Source organism: Rhinoraja longicauda, unplaced genomic scaffold, assembly GCF_053455715.1.
Source record: "Rhinoraja longicauda isolate Sanriku21f unplaced genomic scaffold, sRhiLon1.1 Scf000281, whole genome shotgun sequence".
NCBI classification, from domain to species: domain Eukaryota; kingdom Metazoa; phylum Chordata; class Chondrichthyes; order Rajiformes; family Arhynchobatidae; genus Rhinoraja; species Rhinoraja longicauda.
In genome coordinates, this window is record NW_027601499.1 from 70,001 (window position 1) to 77,500 (window position 7,500).

Consider the following 7,500-nt stretch of genomic DNA (forward strand, 5'->3'; position numbering starts at 1 on the left):
GCGGCACTGGCGCGATACACGTTTCTGCCGCCAGGGGGGGGGGGGGTGGGGGGGGGGGGGGGCAAGCCAGCCGGCCGGGGGCGCCCGGCGCCGATCCGGCGCTTACTCGACACGCTCGAGCATCCGAACCCGTCTTATCTACGGGACCGCCGTTGCCACTTGAACACCTTTCGCCGAGAGTATCCGGGCACCCCACCTACCCGCCGGAATCACGAACCACGAGGTAGAAGTCAGGAACCAACAGGAGAAGTCGTGAACTAAATGGCGAATTCATGAACCAAACGGAGAGAAGTCATGAACCGAGCGGTTTAGGGTCAGGGTGAGGGTTGTTAGGGTGAGGCCGTTAGGGTGAGGCCGTTGCTTCGAGCGGGAAGATGGGCAGCCCCGCCCCCCCCCCCCCCCCCCCCGTTGGGTGGAAGGAAACCTCTGCTGCGGGCCCGGCAACCATCCCGAACGGACCCGCTGGGTCCAAATGTCTGCCGCGGGCGGTCCTGCTGCGGTCGCGGGTTCGTTGGAAACCTCTCCTGCTGCTGGCATGGCCACCCTCCCCCCCCCCGCCCGACTGACGACCCTGCGGGCCCGGCGACCCGGTGTCCCGTTGCCGCGCGGGAGTGATCCTCGGGGCCGTGCCGGGCGGGCCCAGCGACACGAAGAGAGTGGGGGGGGGGTCGGAGGGAGTGGCACTGGGGAGAGAGGGGTGGGGGAGAGAGTGCCCCCCCCCCATTAGGGGCGAGTTTATGCAGTCATCAGAGTTTATACCTAACCTCATGATGCTTTATTAGCCGGATAGGCTGTCTGACCTCGCCCCCAGTCCCTACTCCTTCCACTGGATTCTTCTTATACCCTCTTTTTCTTCGTGCCCCCCCCCCCCCCCCCCCCCCCCCACGCAGGGAGGGTTCCAAGAGGGAGGAGGGAGGGAGGGAGTCCCGGGGCCGTGAGAGAGAGAGAGCCTCATTAGCTGCTAGGTTCACCTCATTAGCTGCTAGCTAACGCGTCAGACCTTTTACATTCTTTAGAGGATTGAAACCTCAGGGCCTTTAACCCCCGTTCACCGTTTACACTCAACGATCCTTCCGAACAAAACCCTTACACATCTGTCCGTCCAACTGACCCCCGAGATACCTAACACGCAGATTAACACGTCAGCGGTGATCGGCGTGTCATAGAGGAGTCACAAAGACGGGCAAAATAGAGTGGTTGAATAAAAAATACTCACTCAATTGGCCGTGATTTAACGTAGCACACAATGATGCCAAGCCCATGCAAAGTCCAGTGGCCCAAGCAAACAAATAAGATAGATCTGGCTCGGCGTTCCTCATCTCCACATCGTCACCCAGCACGCCGACGCCCAATAACAATTCCCCCGCAAATTGTGCACCTCGAGCGGCAGTACTTTAAACGGCGCCGTCTTCGGCGTGGACGGCATGAACCAAGTCGGCAAGCATCGTCACCCAGCACACAGACGTCCACTAACAATTCCTCCCCCCTGCAAATTGCGCGCCGCGAACGGCAGTACTTTCAAGTATGCCGCCTTCGGCGGGGACATCGTGAACCAAATCGGCAGGCAGGCGTCGTCAGCCGGTCGACCGACCCCCAGTTGCATTGCCCCAACGGCCATTGTGCACTTCGAACAGAACAGTGCTTTTAAAATATTCCGCCTGCCGCGTGTACATCATGAAACAAATGGAAAGGACGAACCGGGCGTGCAACCGATGCACGGAGAGTGACAGGTCGTCAAGCAAGTCCGTGGCAATCCGTCGGCCGACTCGGCCGCGGCCAGCAGAGGCGTTTTGGCCCGGGCGCGCCGAACTTTGCGCGCCCTCGGTATGCGTAACACTAGCACATGCCTTCAAAACTCACTACAAAATAACCCCAAAGTATGCCGCCTTCCCCGTGGGCCTTGTTACCAATATCTTGCCCTGCTTCCTGATGCCCTTATGGGGTCGGCTCTGTTCTTGCAGAACCCTCAGGTGGTGCAGAGTCTGGGCCATTTTATCAATATCTTGCCCTGATTCCTGATGCCCTTATGGGGTCGGCTCTGTTCTTGCAGAACCCTGAGGTGGTGCAGAGTCTGCGCCTTGTTATCAATATCTTGCCCTGCTTCCTGAAACCCTTATGGGGTTGGTTCTGTTACAAAACCCTCAGGTGGTGCAGAGTCTGGGCCACTTTATAAATAACTCTGCCTGCATTAGGGTCAGGGTCAGGGTTAGGGTTAGGGTTAGGGTTAGGGTTAGGGTTAGGGTTAGGGTTAGGGTTAGGGTTAGGGTTAGGGTTAGGGTTAGGGTTAGGGTTAGGGTTAGGGTTAGGGTTAGGGTTAGGGTTAGGGGTAGGGGTAGGGGTAGCGGTAGGGGTAGGGGTAGGGGTAGGGGTAGTTTGAACTACTGCCGCTCCAGGCGCGCACTGTGCGTGGGTAATTTTCAGTGGGCGTCGGTGTGCTGGGTGACGATGCCGCCCAGACTCTGCACCACCTGAGGGATCTGCAAGAACAGAGCCGAACCCGCAAGGGTATCGGGAAGCAGGGCAAGATATTGATAACAAGGCCCAGACTCTGCACCACCCGAGGGTTCTGCAAGAACAGAGCCGACCCCATAAGGGTATCAGGAAGCAGGGTGAGATAGTGACACCATTTGTAAAACCGGCAAATCCCACCCAGGAAACATTGCAAAAATTGGCCTCTAATGCTGGAACGTGGGTAAAGCCAAACAAACACGACACGTTTTAAAAGAACGTTACTAAAACAGCCTGGGATATGCCCATGACAAAGGATAGGCCGAACCTCACCAGAAAAAAAGAGAGGGAGACCACGGCAGAGCTGAGGGATAAACATGAGATGGTGATAAAACCAGCAGACGAGGGGAGCAGTAGGGTTACAAATTAATGTCAATATGGGGCCTGCTCCCACTGGGTAATAGACAAAAACATAGAACAGGGTGACAGGAGAGACTGGATAGCACAGAGGATAACCCGTGAGCGAAATAATGGGGTGTATGCAGTTCAATGTAAGGAGTGTACCTTACGGTACATAGGCGAAACAGGTAAAACAGCCTCAGCGGTGATCGACGTGTCAAAGAGGAGTCACAAAGACGGGCAAAATAAAGTGGTTGATTATAGACAATAGACAATAGACAATAGGTGCAGGAGTCGGCCATTCAGCCCTTCGAGCCAGCACCGCCATTCAATGCGATCATGGCTGATCACTCTCAATCAGTACCCCGTTCCTGCCTTCTCCCCATACCCCCTCACTCCGTTATCCTTAAGAGCTCTATCCAGCTCTCTCTTGAAAGCATCCAACGAACTGGCCTCCACTGCCTTCTGAGGCAGAGAATTCCACACCTTCACCACTCTCTGACTGAAAAGGTTCTTCCTCATCTCCGTTCTAAATGGCCTACCCCTTATTCTTAAACGGTGGCCCCTTGTTCTGGACTCCCCCAACATTGGGAACATGTTTCCTGCCTCTAATGTGTCCAATCCCCTAATTATCGTATATGTTTCAATAAGATCCCCCCTCATTCTTCTAAATACCAGTGTATACAAGCCCAATCGCTCCAGCCTTTCAACATACGACCGTCCCGCCATTCCGGGAATTAACCTAGTGAACCTACGCTGCACGCCCTCCATAGCAAGAATATCCTTCCTCAAATTTGGAGACCAAAACTGCACACAGTACTCCAGGTGCGGTCTCACCAGGGCCCGCTACAACTGTAGAAGGACCTCTTTGCTCCTATACTCAACTCCTCTGGTTACGAAGGCCAACATTCCATTGGCTTTCTTCACTGCCTGCTGTACCTGCATGCTTCCTTTCATTGACTGATGCACTAGGACATCCAGATCTCGTTGAACTCCCCCTCCTCCTAACTTGACACCATTCAGACAATAATCTGCCTTTCTACTCTTACTTCCAAAGTGAATAACCTCGCACTTATCTACATTAAACTGCATCTGCCATGTATCCGCCCACTCACACAACCTGTCCAAGTCATCCTGCAGCCTTATTGCATCTTCCTCACAATTCACACTACCCTCCAGCTTAGTATCATCTGCAAATTTGCTAATGGTACTTTTAATCCCTCCGTCTAAGTCATTAATGCATATCGTAAATAGCTGGGGTCCCAGCACCGAACCTTGCGGTACCCCACTGGTCACTGCCTGCCATTCCGAGAGGGACCCATTTATACCCACTCTTTGCTTTCCGTCTGTCAACCAATTTTCTATCCATGTCAGTACCCTACCCCCAATACCACGTGCCCTAATTTTGCCCACTAATCTCCTATGTGGGAGCTTGTCGAAGGCTTTCTGAAAGTCGAGGTACACCACGTCCACTGACTCTCCCCTGTCAATTTTCCTAGTTACATCCTCAAAACATTCCAGTAGATTTGTCAAGCATGATTTCCCCTTCGTAAATCCATGCTGACTCGCAATGATCCTGTTACTGCTATCCAAATGCTCAGCAATTTCGTCTTTTCTAATTGACTCCAGCATCTTCCCCACCACTGATGTCAGACTAACTGGTCTATAATTACCCGTTTTCTCTCTCCCTCCCTTCTTAAAAAGTGGGATAACATTTGCTATCCTCCAATCCACAGGAACTGATCCTGAATCTATATAGAACATTGAAAAATGATCTCCAATGCTTCCACTATTTCTAGAGCCACCTCCTTAGGTACCCTGGGATGCAGACCATCAGGCCCTGGGGATTTATCAGCCTTCAGTCCCATCAGTCTACCCAAAACCATTTCCTGCCTAATGTGGATTTCCTTCAGTTCCTCCATCACCCTAGGTTCTCCGGCCCCTAGAACATTTGGGAGATTGTGTGTATCTTCCTCAGTGAAGACAGACCCAAAGTAACGGTTTAACTCGTCTGCCATTTCTTTGTTCCCCATAATAAATTCCCCCGTTTCTGTCTTCAAGGGACCCACATTTGCCTTGACTATTTTTTCCCTCTTCACGTACCTAAAAAAACTTTTGCTATCCTCCTTTATATTATTGGCTAGTTTACCCTCGCACCTCATCTTTTCTCCCCGCATTGCCTCTTTAGTTAACTTTTGTTGCTCTTTAAAAGAGTCCCAATCCTCTGTCTTCCCACTCTTCTTTGCTATGTTATACCTCCTCTCCTTAATTTTTATGCTGTCCCTGACTTCCCTTGTCAGCCACAGGTGTCTCTTACTCCCCTTAGAGTCTTTCCACCTCTTTGGAATAAATTGATCCTGCAACCTCTGCATTATTCCCTGGAATACCTGCCATTGCTGTTCTACCGTCTTCCCTGCTAGGGCCTCCTTCCAGTCAATTTTGGCCAGCTCCCGCCTCATGCCTCTGTAATCCCCTTTGCTATACTGTAATACAGACACTTCCGATTTTCCCTTCTACCTTTCCATTTGCAGAGTAAAACTTATCGTGTTGTGATCACTGCCTCCTAACGGCTCTTTTACCTCTAGTCCCCTTATCAGATCAGGATCATTAAAAACACTCACTCTATTGGCCGTGATTTAACCTAGCACACAGTGTTGCAAAGCCCATGCAAAGTCCAGTGGGCCAAGCAAACAAATAAGATAGATCTGGCTCGGCGTTCCACATCTCCACATCGTCACCCAGCACGCCGACGCCCATTAACAATTCCCCCGCAAATTGTGCACCTCGAGCGGCAGTACTTTAAACGGCGCCGTCTTCGGCGTGGACGGCATGAACCAAGTCGGCAAGCATCGTCACCTAGCACACAGACGTGCACTAACAATTCCTCCCCCCGCAAATTGCGCGCCGCGAACGGCGGTACTTTCAAGTATGCCGCCTTCGGCGGGGACATCGTGAACCAAATCGGCAGGCAGGCGTCGTCAGCCGGTCGACCGACCCCCAGCTGCATTTCCCCAACGGACATTGTGCACTTCGTACAGAACAGTGCTTTTAAAATATTCCGCCTGCCGCGTGGACATCATGAACCAAATGAGCAGGCAGGCATCATATCATATCATATCATACACATACAGCCGGAAACAGGCCTTTTCGGCCCTCCAAGTCCGTGCCGCCCAGCGATCCCCGTACATTAACATTATCCTATACCCACTAGGGACAGTCAGCCCCCAGCACAACGACGCCCCCGCTAACAATTCCCCACGCACATGGTGCGCTCGAGCTGCAGCACTTTAAAGTACGCCGCCTTCGGCGGGGACATCGTGAACCAAAGGAGCAGGCAGCCATGGTCACCGCCAGCACAACGACGGCGCCGCTAACAATTCCCCGCGCACCTTGTGCGCTCGAGCTGCAGTACTTTAAAGTACGCCGCCTTCGGCGGGGACATCGTGAACCAAAGGAGCAGGCAGCCATGGTCACCGCCAGCACAACCACGGCGCCGCTAACAATTCCACGCGCACCTTGTGCGCTCGAGCTGCAGTACTTTAAAGTACGCCGCCTTCGGCGGGGACATCGTGAACCAAAGGAGCAGGCAGCCATGGTCACCGCCAGCACAAGCACGGCGCCGCTAACAATTCCCCGCGCACCTTGTGCGCTCGAGCTGCAGTACTTTAAAGTACGCCGCCTTCGGCGGGGACATCGTGAACCAAAGGAGCAGGCAGCCATGGTCACCGCCAGCACAACCACGGCGCCGCTAACAATTCCCCGCGCACCTTGTGCGCTCGAGCTGCAGTACTTTAAAGTACGCCGCCTTCGGCGGGGACATCGTGAACCAAAGGAGCAGGCAGCCATGGTCACCGCCAGCACAACCACGGCGCCGCTAACAATTCCCCGCGCACCTTGTGCGCTCGAGCTGCAGCACTTTAAAGTACGCCGCCTTCGGCGGGGACATCGTGAACCAAAGGAGCAGGCAGCCATGGTCACCGCCAGCACAACGACGGCGCCGCTAACAATTCCCCGCGCACCTTGTGCGCTCGAGCTGCAGTACTTTAAAGTACGCCGCCTTCGGCGGGGACATCGTGAACCAAAGGAGCAGGCAGCCATGGTCACCGCCAGCACAACCACGGCGCCGCTAACAATTCCACGCGCACCTTGTGCGCTCGAGCTGCAGTACTTTAAAGTACGCCGCCTTCGGCGGGGACATCGTGAACCAAAGGAGCAGGCAGCCATGGTCACCGCCAGCACAAGCACGGCGCCGCTAACAATTCCCCGCGCACCTTGTGCGCTCGAGCTGCAGTACTTTAAAGTACGCCGCCTTCGGCGGGGACATCGTGAACCAAAGGAGCAGGCAGCCATGGTCACCGCCAGCACAACCACGGCGCCGCTAACAATTCCCCGCGCACCTTGTGCGCTCGAGCTGCAGTACTTTAAAGTACGCCGCCTTCGGCGGGGACATCGTGAACCAAAGGAGCAGGCAGCCATGGTCACCGCCAGCACAAGCACGGCGCCGCTAACAATTCCCCGCGCACCTTGTGCGCTCGAGCTGCAGTACTTTAAAGTACGCCGCCTTCGGCGGGGACATCGTGAACCAAAGGAGCAGGCAGCCATGGTCACCGCCAGCACAACCACGGCGCCGCTAACAATTCCCCGCGCACCTTG